Source organism: Bos indicus, chromosome 12 (genome assembly GCF_029378745.1).
Source record: "Bos indicus isolate NIAB-ARS_2022 breed Sahiwal x Tharparkar chromosome 12, NIAB-ARS_B.indTharparkar_mat_pri_1.0, whole genome shotgun sequence".
NCBI lineage: Eukaryota > Metazoa > Chordata > Mammalia > Artiodactyla > Bovidae > Bos > Bos indicus.
The window spans coordinates 30,194,983-30,210,891 of NC_091771.1; the positions used below are offsets into that span (position 1 = coordinate 30,194,983).

Here is a 15,909-nt window from a genome sequence, read left to right on the forward strand (position 1 = left end):
TTTTCCAGAAGTTCTGGATCTGGTCATGGACCCAAGGCATCACAAGCTACTTTTTTTTTTTAGGGGGGCTGGGCCGTGTAGCTTTCAGGATCTTTGTTCCCCGACTAGGGATTGAACCGAGGCCCTACAGTGAAAGCACCGGGTCCGAACCACTGGACCACCAGGAATCTCCGATCACAAGCTACTTTAACTGGCTGGGTATAGCAGACCTTCCTGGAATGTATCCATAATTGGACAAAACAGAATTCAGCCATCACTTGTCTCCAGGTGTTTATGTTTAAAATATAGAACAGTTATCAAATTGAAAACCAGGCAATTTTGCATGGGTGGGCTACTTCCCTCACTGCCGTACAAATTATTTGTTTATTTGGATATTTATTTGTAAAGGGCAAAGAAACAACATCATTAGAAAATAGAGGGCATAGAACAGTATTTTAAAATTTCCCTTCTGGGACTTCCCGGCTGGTCCAGTGGTTAACTCTCTCAGCTCCCAAAGCAGGGGGCCCAGGTTCAATCTCTGGTCAGGGAACTAGATCCCACATGCTGCAACTAAGACCTGGTGCAGCCAAATAAATGAATAAATAAAAAAAATAAAATAAAATTTCCCTTCTGATAATTTTATGAAAAAATGAATATTGGCTAAAGATTGGGGAAAAAAGGATTGGATAAAAATATTAGCTGATAATCATCTGAAGGGTAGGAAGGGAATGAGTATTTAATAAGTGCCTATTCTATGCTGGGCTCTTTCTGTGTATAATGTCTTTTAATCTTTACACTCTGTCCTCAGAATAGAATCAGTTCACAAATAGGGTAGTTGAGGTTCAGAGAGGTTAAGTAACTTACTCAAAGCTACACAGCATAAAGTCACAGAAGTGGGATTTGACCCCGTCAGTCTGCCCCAGACCCTGTACACTGTTCCCTACATGTCAGGGTGGTTAACTGTCCTGATTTGCCTGAAACAAGGGGCTCAGTTTGAAAACCAAGGCAATTCCCAGAAAACCAGGGCAAGTTGGTTACTCTCCTTGGTAACTGGAGGTTACTGCTCCCTTAGCCAGCCAACCAGATTCCAGGCCCCAGGTCTACTGCTGGTAAGAAGGAAGGGAGGTCTGAATCCCTCACTTATTTCAGAAAATAATCTATGCAACCATATTACACTCCCACTGGAGAAAGCAAGTTAATGGTGCTTCTGATCAAATTACTATATCCTTAGATCACGTAGGTCAAGCACCTGCAAACTTTTCCCCTGAAGGGCCATTTTTTAGTTTGTGGATCACAGGGTCTCTGTCACAACTACTCAGCCAGGTCCTTATGGTGGGAAGCAGCCATGGACAATACAAAAATGAAGGGGTGCACTGTGTTTCATTCAGAGGTGGGAGGTGGGCTGGATTTGGCCCATGGAGCGTCTGCCAAACCCTGATGTAGATTATTAATACAGAATCTTTTGAGGGACTTCCCTGGTGATCTGGTGGCTAAGACTCCAGGTTCCCAATGAGGGGGCCCTTGTTCCCTGGTCAAGGAACTAGATCCCACATGCCACACTAAGACCCAATGCAGTCAGATAAATAGATAATAAAGAAAAATTAAAAAAAAATCATTTGCATAGATAATTCAATCTGAAGAATTATTTCTGGAAGTTACTTTAATTGGGGGTATGGCCAGTGGGCCATTGGGAGCTGTCTTTTGGACTAACCTATTCTAGTGGAGGTGATGGAATTCCAGTGGAGCTATTTCAAATCCTAGAAGATGATGCTGTGAACGTGCTGCACTCAATATGCCAGCAAATTTGGAAAACTCAGCAGCGGCCACAGGACTGGAAAAGGTCAGTTTTCATTTCAATCCCAAAGAAAGCCAATGCCGAAGAATGCTCAAACTACTGCACAATTGCACTCATCTCACACACTAGTAAAGTAATGCTCAAAATTCTCCAAGCCAGGCTTCAGCAATACGTGAACCGTGAACTTCCAGATGTTCAAGCTGGTTTTAGAAAAGGCAGAGGAACCAGAGATCAAATTGCCAGCATCTGTTGGATCATCGAAAAAGCAAGAGAGTTCCAGAAAAACATCTATTTCTGCTTTATTGACTATGCCAAAGCCTTTGACTGTGTGGATCACAATAAACTGTGGAAAATTCTGAAAGAGATGGTAATACCAGACCACCTGACCTGCCTCTTGAGAAACCTGTATGCAGGTCAGGAAGCAACAGTTAGAACTGGACATGGAACAACAGACTGGTTCCAAATAGCAAAAGGAGTACATCAAGGCTGTATATTGTCACCCTGCTTATTTAACTTATATGCAGAGTACATCATGAGAAACGCTGGACTGGAAGAAATACAAGCTGGAATCAAGATTGCCGGGAGAAATATCAATAACCTCACATATGCAGATGACACCACCCTTATGGCAGAAAGTGAAGAGGAACTAAAGAGCTTGTTGATGAAAGTGAAAGAGGAGAGTGAAAAAGTTGGCTTAAGCTCAACATTCAGAAAACAAAGATCATGGCATCTGGTCCCATCACTTCATGGCAAATAGATGGGGAAACAGTGGAAACAGTGTCAGACTTTAGTTTTTTTGGGCTCCAAAATCACTGCAGACGGTGATTGCAGCCATGAAATTAAAACGCTTTACTCCTTGGAAGGAAAGTTATGACCAACCTAGATAGCATATTCAAAAGCAGAGATATTACTTTGCCAACAAAGGTCCATCTAGTCAAGGCTATGGTTTTTCCAATGGTCATGTATGGGTGTGAAAGTTGGACTGTGAAGAAAGCTGAGTGCCAAAGAATTGATGCTTTTGAACTGTGGTGTTGGAGAAGATTCTTGAGAGTCCCTTGGACTGCAAGGAGATCCAACCAGTCTATCCTAAAGGAGACCAGTCCTGGGTGTTCATTGGAAGAACTGATGCTGAAGCTGAAACTCCAACACTTTGGCCACCTCATGCGAAGAGTTGACTCATTGGAAAAGACTCTGATGCTGGGAGGGATTGGGGGCAGGAGGAGAAGAGGACGACAGAAGATGAGATGGCTGGATGGCATCACTGACTCGATGGACATGAGTCTGGGTGAACTCAGGAGTTGGTGATGGACAGGGAGGCCTGGTGTGCTGCGATTCATGGGGTCACAAAGAGTCAGACACAACTGAGTGACTGAACTGATCTGAACTGATTCATCAGTTAGACGTGCCTCCTCTTTTGGCTTACAGAATCAAGCTTTTCTAATCCTACTCAAAGATCGCACCGTGTGTGGGTGTGTGAAGGCGGCAGTATGTTATCTCCCATCACAAATTTATATCCCCTTCCTTGTCTGTTGGGAAATATTAGTCACATTCATATCTCCACTGTCTTTTCAGCTTCTTCTATTTCCAAACATCATTTAGAGAGCAATTCCTATTGCACTCTACAAAATCTTAAGAAATATTCATTTGCTTCAATACAGCATTTTCTTTATTGCATGCTGGAAAAATATTGCTAGCTTTTTCTATACTGAAAAGCAATGTCACTTTAGCACCGGAGCAGCCTCTGCCATTCCAATATTCATTCACATGTGCCTTCATCCACTCACTGGGTGCTTATTCACCTTTCAAGGGGGATGGAGAGGGGCCTCTCAAGACCTCATGCCCCCATCGCAGATAGCCCCCCACTGGAGAAGGTGCAAACCAGCATAGTCAGATGCAAAAGAAACAATGGGCGTGACTTAAGGACACGGTGTGGTAGGAGGAAGAAATGCAAATTTTCCGGGTGGGGGAAATAGCAATTGGTAAGACTTGGGCTCAGGATTTATTTATAAGCCAAGCACAGAGGGAGATAATAAATAGATTAGCTCAGGAATAGAAGAGGTGCTCAGCCTTTGGAGACAGCGAGGGGTCAGGCTGAGGGCACAGTTGCTAAAGCAAGCGGAAGCCACTGTGTATTCTGAACAGGAGGTGGACAGTGATCAAAATGGCCATGCAGGCAGGGTGTCCTGTTGGTGGTCAGGGAAGGTAGAATGGGAGGCTGAGTCAGAGAGTGGTACTTGAATTGGACAGTAAGGGACAGAGTCCAAAAAAATTCCGCAGGCATCAGGAGGATGACAGTATCATTAATTTCAGAAAACATTAATTTCAAAAACATTCTGAGATTCTGAAATTCTGAGAGGTGATGCTCATTTATGAAGATGGCCGAAAAAACTGAAAAACTTCAGGTATTTTCATACTCCTTGAATCAAGATGGGCTTCCCTTGTAGCTCACCTGGTAAGGAATCCACCTGCAATGTGGGAGACCGGGGTTCAATTCCTGGGTTGGGAAGACCCCCTGGAGAAGGGAAAGGCTACCCACTCCAGTATTCTGGCCTAGAAAATTTGCAGGACTGTATAGTCCATGGGGTCGCAAAGAGTCGTACATGACTGAGCAACTTTCACTTTCTTTGAATCAAGATGTTCTCTGGGCGAGCAGGTGAGAAATCAGGGTTACCTGTGCAGATTTTATGCGGAACGCCCTACAGAAGTGATAGCTGAACCAGGCAACGAGTTTCCTATGCTCTTTTTGTTGATTCATTTGCCTCTTTCTTGTTTGGCTGAAAAGAAACATATTAGAACTAGTGTCTCTTCTGACTTACTCTGGCTGCCCTATGGCCTAACTTCCAGACAACATCCACATCGGACACGTCTCTACTAGCCATAGTTTTTTTTGTAAACATATCTTAAAAAAAAAATTGTATTACTTTAAAAAAATTTTCTTGGCTGCACCAAGAAGCATGTGGGATATTAATTCCCTAACCAGGGATTGAACCTGTGCCCCTCACACAGGAAGCACAGTCTTAACCACTAGACCACCAGGGAAGCCCCTCTACTAACCATACATTTTGAGTTAACCTATAAACTGCCCAATTTACCAGGCAAGGTGGGATTCTTACCACTGGTTTTCATTACTGCAGGGCACTGCTGAATCCTGGCAGTCTTGCCCGCACTACAGTAGTCACTGAATTCGTGATGGGTAAGGCTGCACTTCACTTCATGGGAAATAGATGGGGAAACAGTGGAAACAGTGTCAGACTTTATTTTTTTGGGCTCCAAAATCACTGCAGATGGTGACTGCAACCATGAAATTAAAAGACGCTTACTCCTTGGAAGGAAAGTTATGACCAACCTAGATAGCATATTCAAAAGCAGAGACATTACTTTGCCAACAAAGGTCCGTCTAGTCAAGGCTATGGTTTTTCCAATGGTCATGTATGGATGTGAGAGTTGGACTGTGAAGAAGGCTGAGCACCAAAGAATTGATGCTTTTGAACTGTGGTGTTGGAGAAGACTCTTGAGAGTCCCTTGGACTGCAAGGAGATCCAACCAGTCCATTCTGAAGGAGATCAGCCCTGGGATTTCTTTGGAAGGAATGATGCTAAAGCTGAAACTCCAGTACTTTGGCCACCTCATGCAAAGAGTTGACTCATTGGAAAAGACTCTGATGCTGGGAGGGATTGGGGGCCGGAGGAGAAGGGGATGACAGAGGATGAGATGGCTGGATGGCATCACTGACTCGATGGATGTGAGTCTGGGTGAACTCTGGGAGTTGGTGATGGACAGGGAGGCCTGGCGTGCTGCAATTCATGGGGTCGCAAAGAGTCGGACACGACTGAGCGACTGAACTGAACTGAACTGAAGGCTGCACTGATTCCTAAAATGTTGATGTTCACTCTTGCCATCACCTGTTTGACCACTTCCAGTTAACCTCGATTCATGGACCTAACATTCCAGGTTCCTATGCAATATTGCTCTTTATAGCATCGGACTTTACTTCCATCACCAGTCACATCCACAACTGGGTGTTATTTTTGCTTTGGCTCCATCCCTTCATTCTTTCTGGAATTATTTCTCCACTGATCTCCAGTAGCATATTGGGCACCTACCAACCTGGGGAGTTCATCTTTCAGTGTCCTATCTTTTTGCCTTTTCATGCTATTCATCGGGTTCTCAAGGCAAGAATACCGAAGTGGTTTGCCATTCCCTTCTCTAGTGGACCACGTTTTGTCAGAAGGATGAGACAGAGGATGAGATGGTTGGATAGCATCACTGACTTGATGGACACGAGTTTGAGTAAGCTCTGGGAGTTGGTGATGGACAGGGAAGCCTGGCATGCTGCAGTCCATGGGGTCATGAAGAGTCAGACACAACTGAGCGACTGAACTGAACTGAAGCTTGCACTTGACTTAGGAAAACTGAATCATGCTGTGTATAACTCTCAAAGCGAATCATCTGAAGAAGACATTGCAACAATTGGGCTTCCCAGGTGGTGCTAATGGTAAAGAACCCGCCTGCCAGTGCAGGAGACATGAGAGACTCAGGTTTGACCCCTGGGTCAGGAAGATCCTCTGGAGGAGGGCACAGCCACCAACTCCAGTATTCTTGCCTGGAGAATCTCATGGACAGAGGAGCCTGGTGGGCTACAGTCCATGGGGTCGCAAAAGAGTGGGACACGACTGAAGCAACTGAGCATGCATGAATGCACTACAACAGTTAAGAATACATCAATACATGTTAGATAAATATTTAATAATGCATCAGGAAACGAGGCAGTCTTTTGGTTTGATGATAAAATCAACTATTCACCTGAAAACATTTCATAATTGTTTAATTGATCAATTTAACCCCTTGATTTCAATTTCCTAACTATATACTTGTAAGGAAGGCATTAATATTGAAGATTATTACAATGTCCAGGAGAGGAGACTGCTGTAATAAATAATGTAGCTTCTTTATGCTTCAGTTGCTTTCCTAAATTACTTATGAAACAGCAACAACTACTACTGCTGCTATTGGGAAAGTTGACATTATCCATTTCTTATTTAACAATGTAGTCATTAAAAGAGAGAGATACTTGGAGTGAGAAACTCATTACTGGATTAAATGCAGATTCTGGTATCTTGAGAAGCTATGTGTTTGGTTTGGCTGAAGGAACTCAAAAGCCACCAAGCAAGAGAATGACATTTGTTGTAGCCAGAGTAAACAATTTTTATTTCTGTTTTCCATATGCAAGCATATGAGTAGAACATAGCACATTTTATATTTGTACATTTTGGGAAAACATGTAGAATTATAATCATCATAATATGAAACACGTCCCTTATGCTACTGAATGTTTCATCACTGCTTGGGTGCTCTGCATGGGCAGGCAGGAAGGAAAATAGTGATCCCATGAGGTTTCAGTCCTAGTATGGATTGTATGATCCAGCCAGAAAGACCCACACCTGAATTGTCTCAGATCTGTAAAAATTTATTTTGTAATCTGTGTCCAGAAGCTGTGATTCAAGTATCATAGTAACTTATCAAATATAGCCCTTATTGCCAGGAAAATTTTCCTTGAACCTTAGTGAGATTTTTTTTTTCTCCCGATCTCAGTAGAGATGAAAATATTTCCCACTCTCTATAAACCCCAAGATTCTCTCTCTCTCTCTCCCAAAGAAAGTTATTTAGAGGCAGAATCGCCACCACTAGACATAAACACCATCAAATTCGTGCCTGTCCAGCAAGGCTTTGCCCAAAAGTTCAGAAAAATTGGAGGCCTTTTTATGAAATATCGTTTCTCTCCATTCAAACAGTTATGCCTGCCAGGTGAGATGTTTGCAGTGAACTTTATGAACTTCCATATTTTGAGAAATCAACTGTGGGTGTTAAGACTGGAAACAGAAGACATTAATGAAAAGAAGTTATTGACAGGGTTTCCTTAGTGTCCAGTGGTTAAGAATCTGCCTTGCAATGCAAGGGACATGGGTTTGATCTCTGATCCAGGAAGATCCCACATGCTACAGAGCGACCAAGCCAGTGTGCACCACAGCTACTGAGCTGGCACTCTAGAGCGCGGGTGCGGCAACTGCCGAAGGCCGCGCACCCTAGAGCCCATGCTCCACGACAAGAGAAGCCACAGCAAGGAGAAACCCGCGCACCACATCTAGAGAGTAGCCCCTGCTTGCTGCAACTAGAGAAAACGTGGGTAGCAGCGAAGACCCAGCACAGCCAAAAATAAATAAATAGATAGATTATTATTTAAGAGGTTATTGACAATGTAAATAAGTTCTTCAACAGTGTGTGGCGCATAATATGTGCTCAGTAAATATAACACATACTATTATAATTTTATTAAATGTAAATTTGGGGGGAAATTCACATTTAATGACAAATGGGAGCATGGAGATACACAGTTATAAATGTATACACCTATTTATGTATGTAATGGGTATATGTAAATAGAAGTGTCTGACTCTTCTAATTGCCAAAAATAATCTTTGCTTGTGAATTAATTCATCACTGTTTGCCGTTTGTTCTCCTGTTGAGAGTTGAAAGGAGATCGCTGGCAGAGGTGTGAATGGCTCATTTATTTTAGTTAATCATTAACCTCGAAGCCTCACCACAATTACTCTAATCTCAGCATTGAAACAACTTCAGTCATTGATGGACTGCCCAATCAACGAATTAAAATTGCAAAACACCCTGCCTGGTGCCCCCTTTCTCACAGATGCTAGAAGGTTTGAATGAGAAGGGCTGTCAGGTGGCGTCCAGCACGAAGCTCTCGTTTTACAAGTGAGGACAATGCAGCCCAGAGTCAAAAGGTGACTGGCCAGAGCCCACGGCCAATCCCAGAGGGGTCATCTCAAGACTGGACTTTGACCTCCGCATCCAGGCTCTGGCTAGTCTCATCATCTGGAAGGCTTTTTCTCCTGTGAAAAATCGAGTCTATCTGCTTACACTGTGAGAAGCCGCGACAGCTGGATTTGCGTCTGTGGCCTTTCGTGCATGGTGGCCTCCTAAGCCTCTCACAGGTGGAGAAGCAGGATGACGATCCTGAGATGATGAACTGAGGACCCCAGCAGGCCTCCCCTCTGCCTCCCCTTTTCTGTTCTGCTGTAGCAGATACCCTAAAAGAGACAGGTGCCCAGGAACACACCTCATTTTAGAATTAAAAAGTCTGCTGTTTTAGTTTTTGTTTTCCAAATGTATTTAAAATTTTTTTTTATTTATTTAATGTATCATCATTTTTTTGGATGCACGGGCTTTCTCTAATTGCCGAGAGCAGGGGCTGCTCTCCAGTCGTGATGCGAGGGCTTCTCATTGTGGAGCCTTCTCTTGTTGCAGAGCCCAGGCTCTAGGCATGCGGGCTTCAGTAGTGCTGGCACACCGGCTTAGCTGCCCCCAGGCAGGTGGACTCTTTGCAGACCAGGGATCGAACCCATGTCCCCTGCATTGGCAGGTGGATTCTTAACCACCGGACCACCAGGGAAACCCTCCAAGTGTATTTTTATTTATTTATTTTTCCAAGTGTATTTCTAAATGAAGTCTTTGAAAATAGGTCACTGGAATCTCTTATATCTAGACAGCATTGTGGGTGAGAATAGGTTGTTGATGAGTTCAAGAAATCAGTGATCTCTGATTCTGATGTTCACAATGGGTGAATTCACCAGGAGCTACAAGCGCAGAACCTGCACGGAGAACGGGCCAGAGGCTGCCTGGGCCAGGATCAGGGTCTCCATGAGGCTGTGTCTCCAGCAGTAAGCCAAGTGCCTTGGGACATCATGGGTGCTCTGTGAAGTCGGTTGGATAAACTCATGAAAGCATAATAAGCAAATTAAATGTCTGCTTCTCCAAAACTTCCATGGGAATCTAAGAGTACCTTAATCTGGAGGCAGGCATTGGTGCTTTCTAAGTTATGTTTCTCAAACCAGATGGCTACTTTGGCAAGATCAAAACACCAACCAACCAGCCAAACACAACCCCAAACAAACCTTTAAACTTTTCTGTCTACCTCTGGTAGCTACTGCAAAGCACATTCCCACATCTGAGGGGCAGACTTAAACTCTAAGGATGACTTGGGAATGCACTCCCACACCCCACCACCTCCTTTTTTTAAAAATATCTTTTATTTTACTTATTTATTTGTCTTAGTTGCAGCATATGAACTGTTAGTTGTGGCATGTGGGATCTAGTTCCCTGACCAGGGATTGAACCTGGGCCCCTTGCATTGGAAGCCAGAGTCTTAGCCACTGGACCATGAGGGAAGCCCCTCTCCACCTCCTCCTGTTTTCCATGAAGACCAGCTGGCCAGCTGCCTGCAGCACCTTAATCACCTCTTTAAGATGCATCCATGGCAAAGCCCATTTCTCATTTTCTTACTTCTGTGGGGTTTTGTGTTTAGCATGGTGTTCGCATCAAGAAGAAATGAACACTTAAGTTTTGCCTGCTGACCTTTAAGACAATTCCTCCTTGACGAAGTCTTAGTCTCTCTGTGGCTAGAATTCTAGCCAGGCCGACTTCAGATTAAGCATGTCTGTGAAGTGGTGGAAGGTGCTTCCAACTGGCTCATCAGACAACGGTGTGTCATCAAAGGACTCATGCTCGGGGACAGGCGCTCCAGCCCAGAGTACACATGTACATGTCCCGCCAGCAAGAGACCTCGCCTGGCATGAGTATGCATGTTTTAGAGAAGGAGCAACAGGTGAGAAGGACAAAAGACAAAGCCAGGGTCCCCTCCCAAAGCCTGTAATGACACGTAGCCAAAGCCTCCTTTAGGAGTGCTCACTTTTCGAGGTGAAATTGCATCTGAAAACACGTTTTGCCATGAGAACACGGAGTTCTCTTTCTGGCAGCATCAACAATAAGACATCTTTATGTTGACTACAGTTTCTTTCCAGAGACATCAGAAAAGAACAGGATTTGCCTCATGGGTCTAAAAAGGACACCTGTGTCCTTTCTTAAAACCTTCCACTGTGTCGTTCCTACTTTTGGTTCTGAATTCTAGGAAGTCGGATCTGTGTGTCCCTGAGCCAAGAAGACAGAGTGCCCTGGGTCTTTCACATGGCAGCTACATTTCACAAAAGATGAGTGCTTCTTACCTGGTTTTTCCTGTGGCATTTAAAAATTCTGCACTGGACTTTGTCATATCTATTTTTTTCTACTCTCAAGGCAGCGCCACGAGCTAATGGGAGGGAGAAACATTAACTTCCCTTTGGCCTGAAGAAAGGTCAGCGCCACGTCTAGAATCACACAGGGACTCAGAATACCTGCCTGGGTGGTTTCTGAATCAGTTTGAAGGTTGGTTATTTAAAAAGCAGTAGGTGTTTATTCATTTGGGGATTCTCTTAAGCTCTGTTACCAAATGGTCCATAATCTAGATGAAGGGAAATCATTTAGTGTTTACTCACTGTTCCCAAGCCAGCAAAGTGAAAATAAAAATAGACTCAGGGGACTTCCCTGGTGGTCCAGTGGTTAGGAATTTGCCTGCCAGTTCAGGGGGACACGGGTTTGATCCCTGGTGCAGGAAGATGGCAACGAGAGAAAAACCTGCACAGCAACAAAGACCCAGCACAGCCAAAACTAAATAAATTAAAAATTAAAAAATATGTATATTCGGGAAAGCTTGTAGAAAATTTTTCTCATGATAAATCTACAGTCCAGTTACTAGGAAGCAGAAAAGTCTATTTGAAAGATAGCTCTAGCTTCTGAGACAGAGAAGGCAATGGCACCCCACTCCAGTACTCTTGCCTGGAAAATCTCGTGGACGGAGGAGCCTGGTAGGCTGCAGTCCATGGGGTCGCTAAGAGTCGGACACGACTGAGCGACTTCACTTTCACTTTTCACTTTCACGCGTTGGAGAAGGAAATGGCAACCCACTCCAGTGTTCTTGCCTGGAGAATCCCAGGGACAGGGGAGCCTGGTGAGCTGCCGTCTATGGGGTCGCACAGAGTCGGACAGGACTGAAGCGACTTAGCAGCAGCAACAGCTTCTGAGATGAAATTCATGAAGTAGATTTGCGCCCCTCTGACCACCCCCACCTCCATCCTAACTGTGAAAAAAATGCCCCCAAGTGGCGAGACCCACATCTAAGCCCACTTGACATTTAAAATTTTTTTCTTCTGTTTGGGTGAAAGCTGACTTTAAAAGTATCCACTCTTTTTCTGTCTTTACTTAGATGCTCGTATGGAGACAAAATGGTAGAGGAGGAAGGGAGTGCCGTGGGTGATTGAACAAGCTTGTTCCACACACTGGCAGCCTGGAATGCACCCTTATACCAGCTAATGCTAGTAATCACTGCATGGCAATGATCGGTTCTAAACAAAAGTTTCCCCGTAGTCATAGTCTCTCCAATTCAATAAAATAATCGTAGAAGTTGGTTGGAACCGCCTTAGTTCTTGCCCTGCTTTATGCTTTGCATGTGATACAACTGTAGTCCCTTTAACAGTCCAATCTCCTTTAAGCTCCCTTTTCAGCTAGAGCTGTGTATTTTCTGATTATGTTCTCCCATTTTCTCGGGCAGTTTGGAAATGTACCCATACCGGTAGCCCTCACCACACACAACAAAAGCAAAATAGCTCACACACCCACATCCCCAGACTAACAGGAGGATCGGCCCACCCGCTACCATCAGCCTGTATCATTGATCATCCATATGTACAAATAAGGGTCCTTTGGCCATTTTATTGAGCCAATTAAATTCTAATATAGTCCAAAGTTTACCAAATTGACCAGAAAACTCTTAGCCACCTAGTATGGCAATGAAATGAAGATACATCTTTCAAGAAGACGTTGGCAGGGCTTCCCTGGTGGTCCTGGGGCTGAGACTCTAAGCTCCCAGTGTAGGGGGCCCAGGTTCAATTCCTGGTCAGGGAACTAGATTCCACATGTCAAAACTAAGACCCAGTGCAGCCAAAAAGAAGAAAAAAGTGGGGGGGGGGGGCATTGGCTGTGACAGTGACTAGGGAAGAGAGAAAATCCCTAGAATTCTTGGCAACTTGGTGAGTTCATTTGCCCTCTGTGGTGTATGGGTTTCCTCCAACTGATGATAATCACAGGAGCTGGTCCTACCAGATGTGAAAAAGACAACTGAAGAAGAAGGAAAACTTTCTCTACAAGCTGAAAGTAAAAGAAGCTAGCGAGGCTGATAATAGTGTCTATAGATTTTACATATGAAAAATTATAGACACTGATTTCAGTTATTAAAAACTGTGAGCTTAAGCTTTTTGATCGCTTAATTAAAGTTCTTGTTCAAAAAGTGTTCAAACACAACCTTGAACAGCTCAGTTTCTAAAATAACATCATAAGAGTGGGAGAGTGAAGAAATCTATGCACATCTGAACTACAGGAGAAATCCTATCACCAGTCACTAACAGTGAGTGCAGGAGTCCCAGTGTGCTTGTTAACCATCTCACTGAAAAGGCAATGGGGAGCCCTTGACAACGTTATTAAGGGGGATGAAAGCCTAGACTTGATAAACAATGCCTTACTCCAGAGCAGCTCAGCACGGTCTAGAACTGGAAAAGCTACCTTATTTTGCCCATGAAATCTGCATCTGTTTTGTTCCCTTTACAAGTGTCATCTGAGCCCCTTGTACCTTACCTTCTACTGTCTCAACCTTTAGCCTAAAGACACCCAAATTATGGTGTGCGTTCCAGATATTTCAATCACTAAATGTCAGTTCACCGAGGGGAAACGTCGGTTAAAATAAAAAGCAGATTTCTCACATTTATTGTCACGGCTTGCATGGCCTAGGTTCAAAATTTTCACCCTTGGAGACTTTCCTGGTGGACCAGTAGCTAAGACTGAACTCCTAAAGCAAGGGGCTTGGGTTCCACCCCTGGTCAGGGAACTGGATCCCGCATGCCGCAACCAAGAGTTCACGTGCCACAACAGGAGATCCAGTGTGCCTTCAAGAAGATTCTGCATGCTGCGACAAAGACCTGGCGTGATAAATAAATAGATACGTGTTAAAATTTTTCACTCTTATTCCATCTGGCCTCTCCACCCGCACTCCCAGGTGGGAGAAAAGGAGACTAGAAAGGAAAAGAGCATGCAATTTCTTTCCTTTCAGGTTCTCTTAGTAAACTTTGGGTTCTGATTTGGACTATGTGTTAATATCCTGATATAATAATTCTGATAGCCTGAGTTCTGATATCAGAGTAGCCACATCTTATGGTTTTAACACTCCAGTGGCTCTGATGGTAGTTGAATCTATTAATGGCCACTTTCATTAGTGCACATATATAGACTCTCAAATTCAGTTCTGACTGAGCAGTCTGAAATTGTGCGAAGTACAGCAACTGGCCACTTGCTAGATGATCATCCACGGGCCAACACATTTTAATTCTACCTGCTTATTCAACCAGTTGGCAGACTAAAGAATGATATTATGTCCAAATCAAATTGTTTATCTTGCACTTCAGAGCATAAAGGAAATCCTAGGTGTCTGAGTTGGCTTCCCAAAGAATTTCCACTGACCCAGTTCATATTTTTCAACAGGAAGTCTTACAGACTCGGGAAATGATAAAATGTATGCAATTGACAGCCAAAGATGATCCCAGATAGAGGTCAGATATAAAAATATACAGGGACTTCCCTGGCAGTCCAGTGGTTAAGGTTCTGTTCTTCCACCATAGGGAGCGTGGGTTCAATCCCTGTTTGGGGAACTAAGCTCCAGCATGCCACATAGTGCGGGGGTGGGGGGAAGAATAAAATAAATAAAAATATACACATTTGGAGAGATAGAAATAATACATTTGGGGGCATTTTCACAAAAAGTTGCCTCTTTGGGGAAGAAATGAAAATTATACTTCTTTACCTGAATTTTCAGATGTAACTCACTTGATAGAATACTGAAATCCTCTCTCATTTTTATGACAGAAATGGACTTGTATTTCTCTATAATAAGTGTCAGACCCAGAAAAATACAAAGATCTCAGGAAGAATGCAGCAAAACATTCTCTGCAAAATCACATATCTAAAGGTAAGATTACCTTTTACTGATAAGTTATTAAAAGTCTACTCAAATGAAGCTACAGAATATGAATGCAAAGTAGTCAGAGTTACTTTTATATTTGGTATAATAGCTAATAAGGGCTTCCCTGGTGGTTTAGATGGTGAAGAACCCGCCTACAATGCAGGAGACCCGGATTCAATCCCTGGGTCAGGAAGATCCCCTGGAGAAGGGAATGGCTACCCACTCCAGTATTCTTGCCTTGAGAATTCCATTGACAGAGGAGCCTGGCGGGTCCATGGGGTTGCAAAGAGACTCAACTGAGCAACTAACACTTTCACTAATAGCTAAGAAGCTTAAAAAGAAAAGCAATATTATAACAGGACCAAACAAGTAAACAGCAGAGTCACCAGGCTTCTATCAAGCCTTCTTCCTAAGACTTTGTAAGACAGTATACAAGTTTCACTTTTTGTGGAAGCTTCTGGCATTTGGAAACGAATGGCTGAACTTGGTTCACGCCTAGAGGAAATATGCAGAAGACACTTTGATTCAAGACACAATAAAATAACCAGTTTGCTCTTTGGCCTCAGACAGAATTGCCGCCGAGTAAGGGTTGTGTAGACTGGGGTTGGGAAAGAAGGCCACTTGGCAGGGAATGGAGGTATTAGAGAGAGCAAACAAGATTGCAGCAAATGTTACAGACCGCAACCCCCAGCACCAGCATGCAAAACCACTTGTTTATATGGCCCTTCTTCCCAACTCAAATGGAAGTTCCACGTGGGCAGGGGTATTACATTTGGCTCATGGCTATTATCCCCAGTTTCTGGAAGAGTTCCTGGCTCATAAATATTTGATGAGTGAATGAACATCAACCAGCTTTCAGAAGACAGATTTGTCCAAAGAAGTTAGATTCCATGAATATCTAATGAGCAGCTAAGCAGTGCTGTGCTCAGTGTCCTTGGGTAAGGCAGAAGTCGCTCTATCGTGGTGTGGAGTGCAGTGCTGAGGGGAGGGGTGGTGCTGATGGTACTGGGGAGCATCTTTGGGAACACTGTCACTTGGAACGGTGTGTATTACATGCTGGGCTGTAGGAGCAGCAGAAGTGGAAGTGTTAGTCCCTCAATCCTGTCTGACTCATTTTGACCCCATGGACTATAGCCCGCCAGTCTCCTCTGTCCATGGGATTCTCCAGGCAAGAATACTG

The 15,909-nt window shown here is 43.8% G+C and overlaps 1 long non-coding RNA gene across 1 annotated transcript in view; it reads left to right on the forward strand.

The window, feature by feature from the left end:
• Positions 1–15,909, forward strand: part of LOC109566812 (uncharacterized) — a 32,862-nt gene that overhangs the window by 3,682 nt on the left and 13,271 nt on the right. The window contains exon 2 of the long non-coding RNA XR_002181919.2: positions 14,633–14,735. This is a non-coding gene — a long non-coding RNA (uncharacterized lncRNA). The remainder of the gene's footprint in view (positions 1–14,632; positions 14,736–15,909) is intronic.